This window comes from Mus caroli, chromosome 12, assembly GCF_900094665.2.
Source record: "Mus caroli chromosome 12, CAROLI_EIJ_v1.1, whole genome shotgun sequence".
In the NCBI taxonomy this organism is placed as follows: Eukaryota; Metazoa; Chordata; class Mammalia; order Rodentia; family Muridae; genus Mus; species Mus caroli.
Window position 1 is genome coordinate 52153442 of NC_034581.1, and position 6306 is coordinate 52159747.

The 6306-nt window shown below is 41.3% G+C and overlaps 1 long non-coding RNA gene across 1 annotated transcript in view; it reads left to right on the top strand.

Annotated features, from left to right (window-relative positions):
• Positions 1-2168, top strand: part of LOC110306488 — a 4272-nt gene extending 2104 nt beyond the window's left edge. Inside the window, exons 4-5 of the long non-coding RNA XR_002379292.1 lie at positions 1620-1723; positions 2101-2168. This is a non-coding gene — a long non-coding RNA (uncharacterized LOC110306488). The remainder of the gene's footprint in view (positions 1-1619; positions 1724-2100) is intronic.
• Positions 2169-6306: the final 4138 nt, after the last annotated feature.

Below are 6306 nucleotides of genomic sequence, written 5' to 3' on the forward strand. Positions count from 1 at the left end.
AAATTCATTCCTTTTAATAGTTGAGTAGTACTCCATTGTGTAAATGTACCACATTTTCTGTATCCATTCCTCTGTTGAGGGGCTTCTGGGATCTTTCCAGCTTCACTCTCAACTCACTCTTAAAGAGATATTAAAGACCACAACGCAGCAGAAAACTGCAAAGCCTACATTTGAACCCAGTTTTCCTTATTTCAGAACTTATGCAGATTTTGTCAATAGGAAAACAGACTATCACATAGCATTTGAATGACTGGCTTTATGTACTTCTGATTATATATAATAATCATGACTTTGGTTTTTTTTTAATAAAAAAGGGTTTATAGATTTAAAACTATGACAACCAGAGATTTTGCCATTTGACAAAACATTTACCTAAACCTCAATTTGGCTAGCATAGTCAAGAGAGACAGACATCCAAGTATGAAAAATGTGTATTGTTATATAGGTGATGGGCCAGGGGAAAAAGAAATTCCTAAAATCCGCAGTTAAAGATACAAGCTTACAATATCAAAAGCTAGAAACACAAAGCATAGTAAGAAAAATGACATTAAAAGTGAACTAATGGGGCTGGAGGGGTGGCTTAGCCATTAAGATCACTGACTGTTTTTTTTTCCATAGGTCCTAAATTCAATTCCCAGCAACCACATGGTGGCTCACAACAATCTGTAATGGGATCCAATGCACTCTTCTGGTGTGCCTGAAGACAGCCACAGTGTACTCATATACATAAAATAAATAAAATCCTTTTTAAAAAGTGAACTGATGATAATAGGCAGGAAAGTGTTCAGTACACGCTTTAGATCCCAGCACCAAATGAAAGCCAGGGACATGGCAAGTTGTACCTGTGTGATCTCATTGGCTGGACAGGATGCTCTCATAGGCTTGGTAGCCAGATAATCCAGTCAAGTTAGTAAGCATTGGGTTTAGTGGGTTCTGTGTCAAAAACTAAGGTAAAGCATGATGGAGGAAGATGCCCAACATTGACCTTTGTTCTTCCGAAGCATGCACACACACACACACACACACACATGCATGGGCATATACTCATGCCTACACCATACACACATGCAAGTGAATGATGATCTCTCACCTCCTAGTGCTTTCTGCATCACAGTGTGGCCCGGAGGGTGCTCAGCAGAGACACACTCCTCCCTACTTCATCCTCATCCCAAGCTCACTGAACTGCACAGAAGCACAGACATCAGAGCAGGCTCTCGAGCCCTTTTTGCTGCCATAGAGGCTGTGTTAGTGGAGTGTAGTTAAGGTGGAAAAAAATCACAGCCAGAGAGTCCTTGGGGTAATAAATACAGTGGCTGACCCTTTCCATGTACAGTGCTGGGTGGATAAATCATAGCGTCACAGAATCTCAGATGTGAAAAGAGCTTTGTGAGTTAGGCTTGTAATTCATCAAAGATGCACAAACTCTTGTCTAAAATCCCCAAATGGTTTTCAGGGCCTTGCCTGTATCCAGGACATTCCCTGGAATCTGCCCTGAGCATAACATCCATCCACACTCCCTCTGGCAGGTGTTGGAGATTTGAAGGCAAATATTTACAGTTAGATGGGATTTCCCTAAATTCTGTCTTCTTCAGGAAGAACACGTACTCCCTCCCTCACAGCTGGTACTGACCATCCTCCCCACTGACCATTTGTTCCTAAGACATCCTCAGAGTGCAGGTGCGCCAGCACCGGATCATTCTGTGATAATGGGGTGATACCATTGGTGAGTCCCATACTTTCTGGAATGTCTCCTGGCCATGGGGGTGGGGAAAGCAGTGCTGAGAAAGCTGTAAACAAGATAAATTTTTAATGTTGTAGAGTCTCCTTTTGTAAAAGAAACTACAAGAGGAAGATAAAAATCTGCCATTTAATAGTCAACGTTTCCTTGAGAAGTGGCAAGTAGCTTGTGAATGGACGCTGCTTAAAAAAATACACATGATATAAATTAGCCTGGTGGTGTATATGCATGCATGAAAAGGATGAGTGGGAGGGACAGGGGGAGGGGAGGGGAGGGGGGAGGGAAGGAGGTTTTTTTAGTTACCACGATTACATAGCCGATTTTCCTGCTGGCTAGCTTAGTGTATCCTGTTGCAATTTCAGGCCAACTTTCTGGGCCAGAACTCAATTAAAATTCTCTGGAGTTTGGGGCTATGACTCAGTTGGTAGGCTGTTGAGATATTCCTTCTCAAACAAAAACTGGAAGGCACCTGAGGACTGAGACCTTCGTGGATTGCACACACACACACACACATGCACACACACACACTCATGCACACACATGCATGCACACACACATGCACACACATGTACACACATACACACACTCTCGCGCACACACACACACACTTCACAACCACCACCTCCTCCACTTCCACCACCACCACCACGACCCCACACAAAGTGCACTGTAACTCTTTATGTCCCCCCGCCCCCGCCCATCTCTTGTTCCTTTGCAGATGTTTGAGGAACTTCTTTTCCTATTTTAAGGTTTCTTGACCCACTGAAGATTTCTTTTCCAGATGCTGTTTAATACATTTCTTTATTTTTCTCTGGAAGACATGGCTTATAAGATAGAACCAGAAAAGTAACGATGTCAGCTCTAATGCCAAAAATAAAAATGACGAGAATTTCACAAGGGTTATTTGCAACACATGAGAATTTTTATTGTTCCTTGACAACACTGGGTTTGTCGTGATTCATGTTCTCTCAAGCACAGCCATTTATTTATCTTCATCGGTTGTTGTCAAGTGACTGGAAGGAGAGAGCATTCACTGCCACCAGTGGCTATGATAGCTTGTTTGGCATAAGGAGCAAAAAAAAAAAAAAAAAAAAAAAAAAAAAAAAAAAAAAAAAAAAAAAAAAAAAGAAAGAAAGAAAGAAAAAAAGAAAAAGATAAAGAAAAAGAAAAAAAATCCAGAGTGAATTTTTTGAGATGAAATCTCCCATGGAAATACAGTGTTTTCTTTCTTCCCCTGGAGAGAAATTTGGTTCTAATTCAAGGTGAGAAATGGTGTATCACCTCCCAGCCCCCCCCCCAAAGACACCCCCAAGAAGTGTTAGAAGACTGAGGAAGTTCTCCAGCCAGCATCCCAGCTCTGGCTTCTGCTGGTCCTAGAGTGACTAGGCTCCACTCACTTATAGGCATTTAGACCATGTTCCCCGGAGGGCTGCCTTGTGTTCAGAGTCACAATACAGAAGTGAATACAAGGTATCCTTTATGTGGTCTCTGTCCTTGTGGCAAATGAGAGAAGTGAATGAGAAGATACAGAAGGGTGGCCATATCTGTGGCAGAGAGCAGAGTGCTGTGTGGAGTCTGGGTGTGACCCTTGGAGCTGGAGCTGGAGCCAGGATTGGGGGATGGTGAGGCATGTGTTTAAATCAAGGTGGGAAGGATCCTGTGATGTCAGAACAGCATGAACAAGTGTGAAGGGCTGTAAAGAAGAGCCTCGTGAGCTAAAAGACCTAGGAGGATTAAAGGCTGGGCATGGAGGCCTGTGCCTTCAATCCCAGGACTTGGGAGGCAGGGGCAGGGGCAGAAGCAGATGGACTTCGATGAATATAAGGCCATCCTGGTCTACCTAATGACTTCCTGGTCAGTCAGCCCTGAGTAGTGAGACAGCCCCTCCCCCATCTCAAAATAAACTAAAAATAAAAGAATCAGAGAAATTCAATAAATCTGACACTGTTGGGAGTGGTAAAGGAATGGGACTAATAGCTGTATTTTAACTATTAGGAAGTTGGGACTTGATTCAACATGTTCTAAGTAGCCACTTGCTAGGTTTTCAGTATGTAAAAAAAAGCAATATAATGTGGGTCATGTAAATAACACTGATGTCTATGTATGTGGAAAAGAAGAATAATTCAAAGCAGAGAGGAGGTAGTCACAACCCAGCTGAGAGGGAAAGGCGACCCACTCACTGCTGTTCTCTGAAGCTCAGCCTCTGGACTCCTATCTGGACCAAATGCTCCAGACTCTGTGTCTCATTCATTCCCCCAGTGCTGTTAAGCCTTTTTGAGACAGTCAGGTTGCCATAGTTGTGCCTGTCTTGCATACTTTGTTTTCTATGTTTTATGAGGCGTCGAGGCCTGCCTTTTGCCAGTACCCAAGGACAGCAAACAACTTACTTACCTCAAGAGGACGTCTTATATGCAGGAGAAGAGGGTCCTCTACAAGCCAGCTCCCTCTGACTTGCCTGGTATTCAAGCATCCAGGATCTTGTCCTGTGCACTCCATCCCTTTCATGAAAGTCCAGTGTGGGCTCCTCCCATTCTCTTCTGATACAGTCTCTGTTTCTAGGAAGTCCCTGTGCTTCCCACAGGGTTCTCTGTCTAATTTTTAGTCTTCTTCTTGAAAACTGCAACAAGCCATTTTTTTTTCTACATCAATGATCCCCTGGTTTGTTAGTTTTATCAGATCTGAATTTAAACAAACACCACCAACCAAAAGGAAAATGGACAAAAACAAACAAATAAACAAACAGACTCCCAGAAAAAACAAAAGTCAAAACAGAGCCAAAAAAATGACAAAAGAAATGAGAAGTCCACAAACAACCAAACAAACAGACAAAAACATTGACTTCATTTTGTGTTGACCAACCACTCCTGAACATAGGACCCTTTGGCCAACAACACAATAAGGCATAACCTACTCCTGTTACTGGGAGTTTTACTTATTAGCATAAGAGGTCTAGTTGAGGCATTGTCTTCCTACTATCTGGTAATTCTTTTCATATATGTGTAAATTTTAAGAAAATATCATTCTTTATGTTTATATCAACACAATATGTCTCTAGTCCCTGGAAGATTTAAAGTTTTATTATATTGGCAGTGGATTTCAGCAACTTGATTCTGTTATGCCTGAAGTAGTTTAATTTATCTTTATTATTCTTGGGGGTCTTAGATATATAAGCTTTTCAAAAATATTTTCAACAAAATTGGATATTTTTGGTCATCATTTCTTTAATTCTATTTTACACCCTCTTTTACTCTCAGTTGACATAGAATAAACTGTAGGTTATTGGGACACAGATTCATATACCATTCAAGAGCATTTCACTTCACACAACTAGGCAAAGACTAATTAAAATGTATATCATAATCCCTAGGTCACCCACTAGTTTTTAAAAGACAAAACATGTATAGTTTATAAACCAATGATGAAAATAAGGTCATCTGGGAAATGAATATAAAAATACAACAATAGTACTTCACTCTCTTTAGGATGGCTACAACCAAAACCAGAAGATAACAAGTGCTGACAAGAAAGGAGAAAGCAGAAGCCATATGCAATGTTGGTGGGAGTGGCAGTTGGTAGCCATGATGACTAACAATGTTAAAGGTTCCTCAGAATCTTACAATAGATCTTCTGTGTGATCCATATTTCCATTCTCGTACAGACCTGAGAAAATTAAACCATAAGCTGGGCATGGAGACACACATCTGTAAATCCAAGCACTGGGGAGTTAGAATCAGGTAGATGCCAAGTTTGAGACAATAACTGGGTACATGGTAACAGTGTATGAATCTGTGTCCCAATACCGTAAGGGTATCCTAAGTCAACTGAGATAGCCTAAGAGTGAGATCATGTTTCGAATAAAGCATGGAGAGGATGTTAAAAGGAATCTTGAAAAAGGCTCCTGTACCAAATGATCACTGTTACATTATTCAAAATAAACAGAAATTCAAAAGCAACCATATTGGAAATCTTAGTATAAAAATGTATACGTTATGTGGGTTCTGGCTCCCAGCCCCATGCTCTCAGAAATAAAATATATTACAAATACCATGGCCATATAGCTAGGCTCTTCCCTGACTAGATCGTAACTTAAGATAACCCATTTATTTTTTTATTTTTTATTTTTTACATTTTTTTAAATTAGGTATCTTCTTCGTTTACATTTCAAATGCTATCCCAAAAGTCTCCCATACCCTCCCCCACTCTTTTACCCACCCACTCCCACTTCCTGGCCCTTGTGTTCTCCTGTAATGAGGCATATAAAGTTTGCAAGACCAAGGGGCCTCTCTTCCCAATGATGGCTGACTAGGCCATCTTCTGCTACATATGCAGCTAGAGAAACAAGCTCTTGGGGTACTGGTTAGTTCATATTGTTTTCCACCTATAGGGTTGAAGACCCCTTTAGCTCCTTGGGTACTTTCTCTAGCTCCTCCATTGGGGGCCCTGTGTTCCATCCAATAGATGACTGTGAGCATCCACTTCTGTGTTTGCCAGGCACTGGCATAGCCTCACAAGAGACAGCTATATCAGAGTCCTTTCAGCAACATCTTGCTGGTATATGCAATGGTGTC